Source organism: Mandrillus leucophaeus, unplaced genomic scaffold (assembly GCF_000951045.1).
Source record: "Mandrillus leucophaeus isolate KB7577 unplaced genomic scaffold, Mleu.le_1.0 Scaffold180, whole genome shotgun sequence".
In the NCBI taxonomy this organism is placed as follows: domain Eukaryota; kingdom Metazoa; phylum Chordata; class Mammalia; order Primates; family Cercopithecidae; genus Mandrillus; species Mandrillus leucophaeus.
Genome location: NW_012101810.1, coordinates 2238342 through 2245966, shown reverse-complemented (window position 1 = coordinate 2245966; position 7625 = coordinate 2238342). Strand labels below are relative to the sequence as shown.

Sequence of the window (7625 nt, the reverse complement as noted above, 5' to 3'; positions counted from 1 at the left end):
GGAAGCCGCAGCAGCCCCAGTGCTGACCAGCAGGGGGCACACGGCAGAGAAGAGGAAGCCACAGCAGCCCCAGTGCTGACCAGCAGGGGGCACAGGGCAGAGAAGAGGAAGTGAGGAAACGGAAAAAGAGGGTTGACCTGAGCTGAAGGACATGAACTTCCAGATGAAATAGTCCCAGGGCTGGGCATGGTGGCTCAGGCCTGTAATCCCAGCACTTTGGGAGGCTGAGGCAGGAGGATTCCTTGAGTCCAGGAGTTCGAGACCAGCCTGGGCAACCCAGTGAGACTCCCCCATCTGTACAAAAAAATACAAAAACTAGCCAGACACAGTGGCTCACACCTGTAATCCCAGCTGCCCCAGAGGCTAAAGCAGGAGGATCACTTGAGTGCAGGAGGTCGAGGCTGCTGTGAGCTATGATTGCACCACTGCACTCCAGCCTGGGTGACAGAGTGAACTGTGTCTCAGAAAAAGAAAAAAGAAAAAACTAATAATTAAAAGTAAATAAATAATCCCGGTTTCAAACAGAATAAAAGGAAGGTCAGCAGAACGGCCAGGACGGCCCGAAGGAACTTCAGTGCTCTGGCATGGGAAGTTCCCAGGTGAGGAGAGCCTAGTTCCAGCTCCGGAACTGGAGCACTTCTGCTTCCCCCACGGGAGGGCTGGGGCTTCGAGGCGGAGCCATCACTTCCGGACACCGGGCCAACGGACCTCCCTGCAGAAGCACAGAGGTGAGGGCATGAAGTCACGTTCCACACACAGGATCTAGACACGGCTTGTGGCCTACGCACCAGAAACCAGGATGTGCGTCAGGGAGGAGGAGGAATGAGGCACAGTAGGGGGACAGAGGCCCTGAGTCGCTGACAAGAGGACCTCCGAGGGGAACATGGAGACAGGAGCAAGAGGATCCTGCAGAGAGGGGTGGGCGCCCACCCAGAAAAACAAGCTGGGGAAGAGGTGAGGCTCCTGGTACGGCCGGGACGCCGTGGCTCAGCCATGAGTGCGGCCACAGATGCATCATAACAGGAGCAGCCAACGTCATTTTTCCATAAAGAAGGTGATATCACCATATCGGGGAAGGGAATGTTTGAGTGGGGAGATGTTGAGCTGTGACATAAGCCTGTTATTTGGAAACATGGAGGTAAATACAAAAATCAAACACACCCAGCAAAACAAAGAAGGTGATTTTCTCTGAGTCCTTGCCAGGGGCGGGAGGGGCAGGGCCTGGTGCGTTTCATGATTGCGGTGCCATTTCAGACTTTTTAAACACTATTCACTGGCGTAGTGCTATTTCAGACTTTTTAAGCACTATTCACTGGTTTGATACAAGGTCAGAATGCAGTTTGACACACCCACCATCTGGGTCAGAGCTGACAGCCTCCCGGGGAGGGGTCAGCTCGGCCCCACGGCAGCCCTAGTGCACGCCCATAGTGAGGCCTGAGTTCATCTTAACTGCTTTGCTCCTCACAGTTACTCAGGGGTAGGAATCGTGGCCCCGTGTGCCCACGTCACAGCTGTGTAAACCGGGGCTCAGACGGTGGAACGACTTTCTGAAGCTCAACACGGACAGTGCCTGTGTGTGGACCCTGCCCTGACAGCCCTCCTCTTCCCACGTACCCGAAACACCTACGCCACACACAGAGCCACCCACCCGCAGAATCAGGTGGTACAGAGAGGGGACGGGGGCACGAGACCGAGGGCTGAGGAACAAAATGAAGAAAAAGGGCTTTCAATTAAGTTCTTTCCCTTGGTGCAGGCTGCTTCCCATGGAGCACTAAGCTGCCGCTTTGTCCGCAAGTAGGACAGTGTCTTGCCAGAGGGATCAACAAGAAGCGTGGGGGTTGAAATTCAAACATGATTTTTTACAAACCAGGGGAAAACCTGGGATTTCACTCCATAGAATTGAGGGTCAGAAAGGGGGTGGCTCACAAGGGGGCTTCTGCCTGGCGCTGGGATCCCCGTCCCTGAGCCGCTGGGGCCGTGCACCTGGCAGAGACCACGGGGCTGAAGGTGGGCACCACTTTTCTCTGAATTAAAGTAAGTGAATGAAGAAATAAATAAATACATGAATGGGGGCTCGTGTGTGGCCCGGCCCTCCAGGGCTACAGGACAAGACCTGAAGAATAGACTGCCGGGGAATGCAGGTGGTGGGCACAGCCCAGCCCAGATGCAGAAGCCTGCTCTGAACACTGAGGACATTACCCACCCCAGCCCACAGCCCACAGCCCAGCCCGGCTGCCGAAGCCTGCTCTGGATACACAGAGGACACCGCCCATCCCAGCCCCCAGCCCACAGCCCACAGCCCAGCCCAGCTGCAGAAGCCGTTCTGGACACACAGAGGACACCACCCACCCCAGCCCACAGCCCAGTCTGGTTGCAGAAGCCTGCTCTGGACACAGAGGCCACTGCCTGGCCTGAGGCCACATCACAGAAGGGCAGGGTTCTCGGCCTGCCCAGGGAGCTCCCTGGAGGCACCTGCACCATCCTTACCTGGGAGTGAGTTCCATATGCAGATTTCCGGGCCAGGTCCCGAAGCCCAAATGCAGAGGTCGAGGGCAGAGGCCTTCAGCCGGCTACCCAGGGGGCCTGGACGCAGGGGCTCCCAGGCTGTCCTTTTGGGACTCACTGTTCAGTCCTTCCCCACCCGCTGGGGGGTCCTCCCCAGAGTAGCCCCTGACTGCACAGACACCCTCGGCACACCTGGCCTGCAGCCAGTCCGTTCCACAGAATCCCCACGCCACTGTCCCCCAGGAGGGCCTTCACTAGGGCAGATGACAAGAGAAGGCTCCAGAAGCCTCTGCCTGCCCAGGTGGGCCTGAGAGGGGCGAGGAAGATGGATCGGCCCAGACCAAGCTGTTGTCTGAGGAGCAGAGTTCCAGTTCCCAGTGTATGGAGGATGCGGACATCTTCCTGTGCACAGAGGGCTCTGCTGACCCTTTCAGTGGGCGGGAGGGAAGGTCACCTGCATTTGGAAGAAGGGGCTTGTGGCTGGCCGCCTGCTGGGAGGGCGTCCTCCAGAAGGGAAGGCATTTGCTCCCACCCTTGCAACTTGTCCTGAAGTAGCCCCTGGGAAGAGTGGGAGATGAATTAGGAGAGCCCCAGAGCTGCTGTTGTGTGGGGTCTGGGCGTGATGGTGCCTGCTGGGCCCATATCAGCCATACCCCTAGCCCAGGTTGCCCAGGTCGGGGACCCAGCTAGGCTTCTGTGGGGGGCTCCAGCCAGCCAGCCCCTTCCCAGAGCGCCTGCCCCTCTCGTCTCTGTGGGTCCCAGGGCTCGGCTGTCCTGTGAGCTGGAGGGACCCACAGGTCCGCAGGTGAGCTCAGGCTCCTGGGACACCTGCTCATGTCTGGTCCGCGTGCTCCATCTAGAGGACAGCCGGGGGAAAGCAAGAACCGGCGTCCGTGTGAGGGGCGGCCCCAGCTGAGAAGCAGGTGTCTGTCTCATCCTCAGGGCCCAGGGTCAGTGTGGCTCCACCGCCTCCCTCAGCCCAGCCCAGAGCCCAGACCGCAGGAAGCCTGTGAGTCGCCCGCTCCCGCCTCCCCAGGACCCAGCTCAGTCCTGGCAACTCCATAACTTCCTGCCAGGTAACTGGGTTCTACTTCAGTATGTCCATTCTGAATGAACATTGGGCAAGTTCAGTACCCTGCACACCAACACGCCTACGACGGCCTGCCTTAAAACGTGGAACCGGAAGCCTGCAATTGCCCTGGAGGGCAGCGGGAGCTGTTGCAGGCCCCCGGCCTTCCGGAGCCTCTGAAACCTCCCGCACGCATGGAGCCTTGGGGCCTTGGCATGGCTGCCCACTGGAGCTCTGCTCCTGCCCAACCCCTTCACTTCGTTAATTCCTATCCTGACACAGCTCAGACGTTTCATCTGGGAGGATAGTTCAGGCGCACACCACCACACCCAGCCAATTTTAAAATTTTTCATAGAGATGGAGTCTTTCTATGTCGCCCAGGTTGGTTGTCTCAAACTCCTGGCTTCAAGTGATCCTCCTGCCTCAGCCTCCCCAAAATGCTGGGATTCCAAGCATGAGCCACCGTGTCCAGCCCCGTTTTCTAAATAAGATCACATTCTGAGGTTCTGGGAGGACATGAATATCGGGGGCACACATTTAACTCACTACTACCTTCCAATCCAGATGAATTTTATCTCTTGTTCATAGCTCAGACCATTTTGTTTTCAAGCGTGCTGTGAGTCTTAATGAGGATAGCAAGTGCCACTCCCCATTCAGAGTAAACCATCATCTCATTTAGAAAAGACAGAGTACATTAGATACAAAAACTCAAAGATGTTTAGATGTGAATGTGGCAGGGACACAAATTAACTGCAAATTGCAGCTGTCATCCAGGGCAGATTTCCCGAAGAGACGCTCCCTGTCTAAACGGTAAGAAACATTTATTAGAACTCATGGCTATGGTGACTTCCAGATTTGGGGGAAGTAAAAGGCCATGATTGGTGTCCCGCGAGGCACAGAAATCCTTATTTCTGAAGAAAAGCTGCACACCAGCCAGGGTGGCTGAGAACCCTGTCCTGAAGAACAAATCCAACTTTCCCATCAGCTGCGCCTCAAAGAATATGAACATAAATAGAGTCTCACTCCCTACATCCCAGGCCAAAGGCCGCAGCTCAAACCTGCACAGTCCTGAGTTCTGCCTGGCCCAGTGTTTATGTATTGGCCACATGCGGAGATTCTGAGATGAATGAGAGACACATCTGTGTGTCTATAAACTCAACGCGTGTTTGCTGAGTGTCTACTATGTTACAGGAAGTGCCCTTGATGCTGGGACGGAATGGGGAGCAAGACAGGCTCTGTCTTCGGAGGCCGCCGTCCTGGGACACGCCAGCAGGTCAGGGCAAGTGCATGAAGGCCGTGGGCTTCGGACTTTATCGGCGACAACCGGGACCGCTGGAGGATATTCGGTAAGTCTCTGGAGTGCACACAACGGAGGTTCTCCTCCTGTCTCCTTTACACTTTCCTGGCCACTGGAGGATGGCTCAGTGGGCCCTGAATCCCTGCAGTCAGGGCAGACCATTGACTTTGGTGTCTCGACCTCAATTCATGAGACTGCTGAGTCCAAGATGTGACTCAAAGCTCTGCCCTTGCCCCTGGACTCAGTCGCTCCCTCCCAAGGCTTAGGCTGCAGGGGCTTCTCCATTCTCCGCCCTCCTTCCCTGTCCCCAGCTTGCTTCGCTGGTGGGAAAGGCAGGGAGGGGGCCGGGGTGCTGAGTAGAACCTTGAAGCTGCCTCCGCGGTCCGGTCCAGCAGTGCATGAAGACCCTCCTCTCATTTGGGGTCATCTTCTCCTCTGTCTGGTCCTGGAGGGGTTTGGGGACCCTCCTTTCTCCTGAAGTCATTTCCTCCTCGGTCTGGTTCCGGAGGTTTCTGGAGACCCTCTTTTCTCCTGTGGTCATGTTCTAGCTCTTTGCTCCTCTCCTCTCCCCAGGGGCTCACAGAAACCCCCTCCATTCCTGGTGGCCGTGGAAGCCCCATCTTAGCCCGGGGGGCCCAGAGCTCACCCTTGGCCTCTCGCTGCTGGCCACTCTCCTGGGCCTCTCCTGTCCTTCCTCTCCTATACGGCATCCATGGGAAACACTCGCCCAGCAGCTGCCTGGGGAGCCTGCGAGGGGCAGCCGTGGCAAAGCCACCCTCTCCTCACCCACCTTTCTTTCTTTTTATTTACTTATTTATTTTTTGAGACAGAGTCTTCCCTTGTTGCCCGGGCACAATCTCCAGTGGCACAATCTCAGCTCACTGCAACCTCCACCTCCCGGGTTCAAACAATTCTCCTGCTTCAGCCTCCCAAGTAGCTGGGATTACAGGCACCTGCCACCACACCCAGATAATTTTTTGTAGCTTTAGTACAGATGGGGTTTCACCATGCTGTTCAGACTGGTCTCGAACTCCTGACCTCATGATCCACCCGCCTTGGCCTCCCAAAGTGCTGGGATTACAGGCATGAGCCACTGCGCCCGGCCTCGCCCACCTTTCTTAGCTGTAAGTCAGGGCCTCTGGGCCTGATCCCCACAAGGACCAGGGGTGAGCACAAGGACACCCACGGTGGTACCCGGGTCACTCAGATCCTCAAGGATATCTCTCAGACCTCCTGCCAGCTCCAGCTGGCCAAGGGGCCCAGAGTCTTGGTCTGGTCTTCTAAACACCCTTTGTGAGTTCCTCATGGGGTGAGGCTGGGGCGTCTGCCTCCCAGGCACTCAAGAAGTTCCCACTGTGTAATCTGGGGCCTGTCAGAAGTTTCTGTAAGGAGGCGAGACCTCTGCCTTCCCCAAGGAGCTGGCAGAATGGACGAGGACATCTTCCCCCATCTCCAGCCTCCCCAACCCCAGCAGCCTCTCCTGCCCTCTGGCCCAGAGGCAGAACCTCCCACGGCCGCCCAGGCTGGCCAGCAGCCACTCTCATTCCCACAGACCTGCGCCACAATTCCTCAAGGTCCGCTCAGCCTGGGCGAAATTCGTTTGTTCTTTAATTCCCTTCAGGGAAAGTTTGAAAGTCTGCAAATTGAGTTTCCTGCTTCAAGAACAAAGAACAACAACAAAACACACACACACTAAGTTGGGGGCGTGTTTTAGATTAGAGAAGAACAAGTTGATGGAACAATCAGTGCAATATGTGATCTGTGAATACTTGGATCTAAAACTAGATAATAACTTTCACAGGCAGAGGCAGGAGGATCGCTTGAGACCAGGAGTTGGAGACCAGCCTGGGCAACATAGCAAGACCCCCATCTCCTCAAAAAATTAGAAGATTAGCCATGCATGGTGGTGCACAGCTGTGGTCCCAGCTACTGAGGAGGCTGAGGTGGGAGGAGCCCCTGAGCCTGGGAGTTGGAGGCTGCTGTGAGCTATGATTGCACCACTGCACTCCAGCCTGGGGTGACCCCATCTCAAAATATTAAAAATAAATAAATAAATAAACAGAAGGATATTTCAAAGGACATCTTGGAAACAACTGGACAAATTTGCCTGTGGGCTATACGTCAGTGATAGGACTGTGTTGATGTCCCATTTCCTGGGCTTGGCGCTGTGTCCATGGAGGAGACTGTACTTGTCCTTGGGAGAGGCAGGCTGAGGTCTTCAGGATGAAATGTAAAGGCATCTGCAACTCACTTTGAAATGTTTCAGCAAAAAATACTCACCAGGAGTTCAAGAAGATGACTAAATTCAGCTCGGGGATGAAATTTCACCCACAGAGTATAATTAGAAAAAAAAAATACATTTTATGCAAACTACGTTTTTCTGTCAAGTAAGTGAGTCAAGATGTTCACGACTGGCGGATTTAGGAGCTGAAGCATTTGTGGGTGTTCCTTGCATGGTTCCTTACACTTTTTGGTGGGTATAAGAGAGTGTGCACCGTCTTCATGAATTGTCTGGAGAAAAAGGTGTGTAGGCACAACTCAGGGCCCTGTTTAGGGACAGGAGTCAGCTCCTGCCCTCCCATTCTCCTCTCTTGCCAGGCAGAGGCTGAGGATGTGGAGGAGGGGCCGCACCTCAGGCCCCTGCAGGGAGGAGCAGGGAGGGAGCACGGCTGAGGATGTGGAGGAGGGGCTGCACCTCAGGCCCCTGCAGGGAGGAGCGGGGTGGGAGCACGGCTGAGGATGTGGAGGAGGGGC

At 55.6% G+C, this 7625-nt stretch overlaps 1 pseudogene; it reads left to right on the top strand.

The window, feature by feature from the left end:
• The window catches only part of LOC105537887, a 3258-nt pseudogene extending 3112 nt beyond the window's left edge, over positions 1-146 (top strand).
• Positions 147-7625: the final 7479 nt, after the last annotated feature.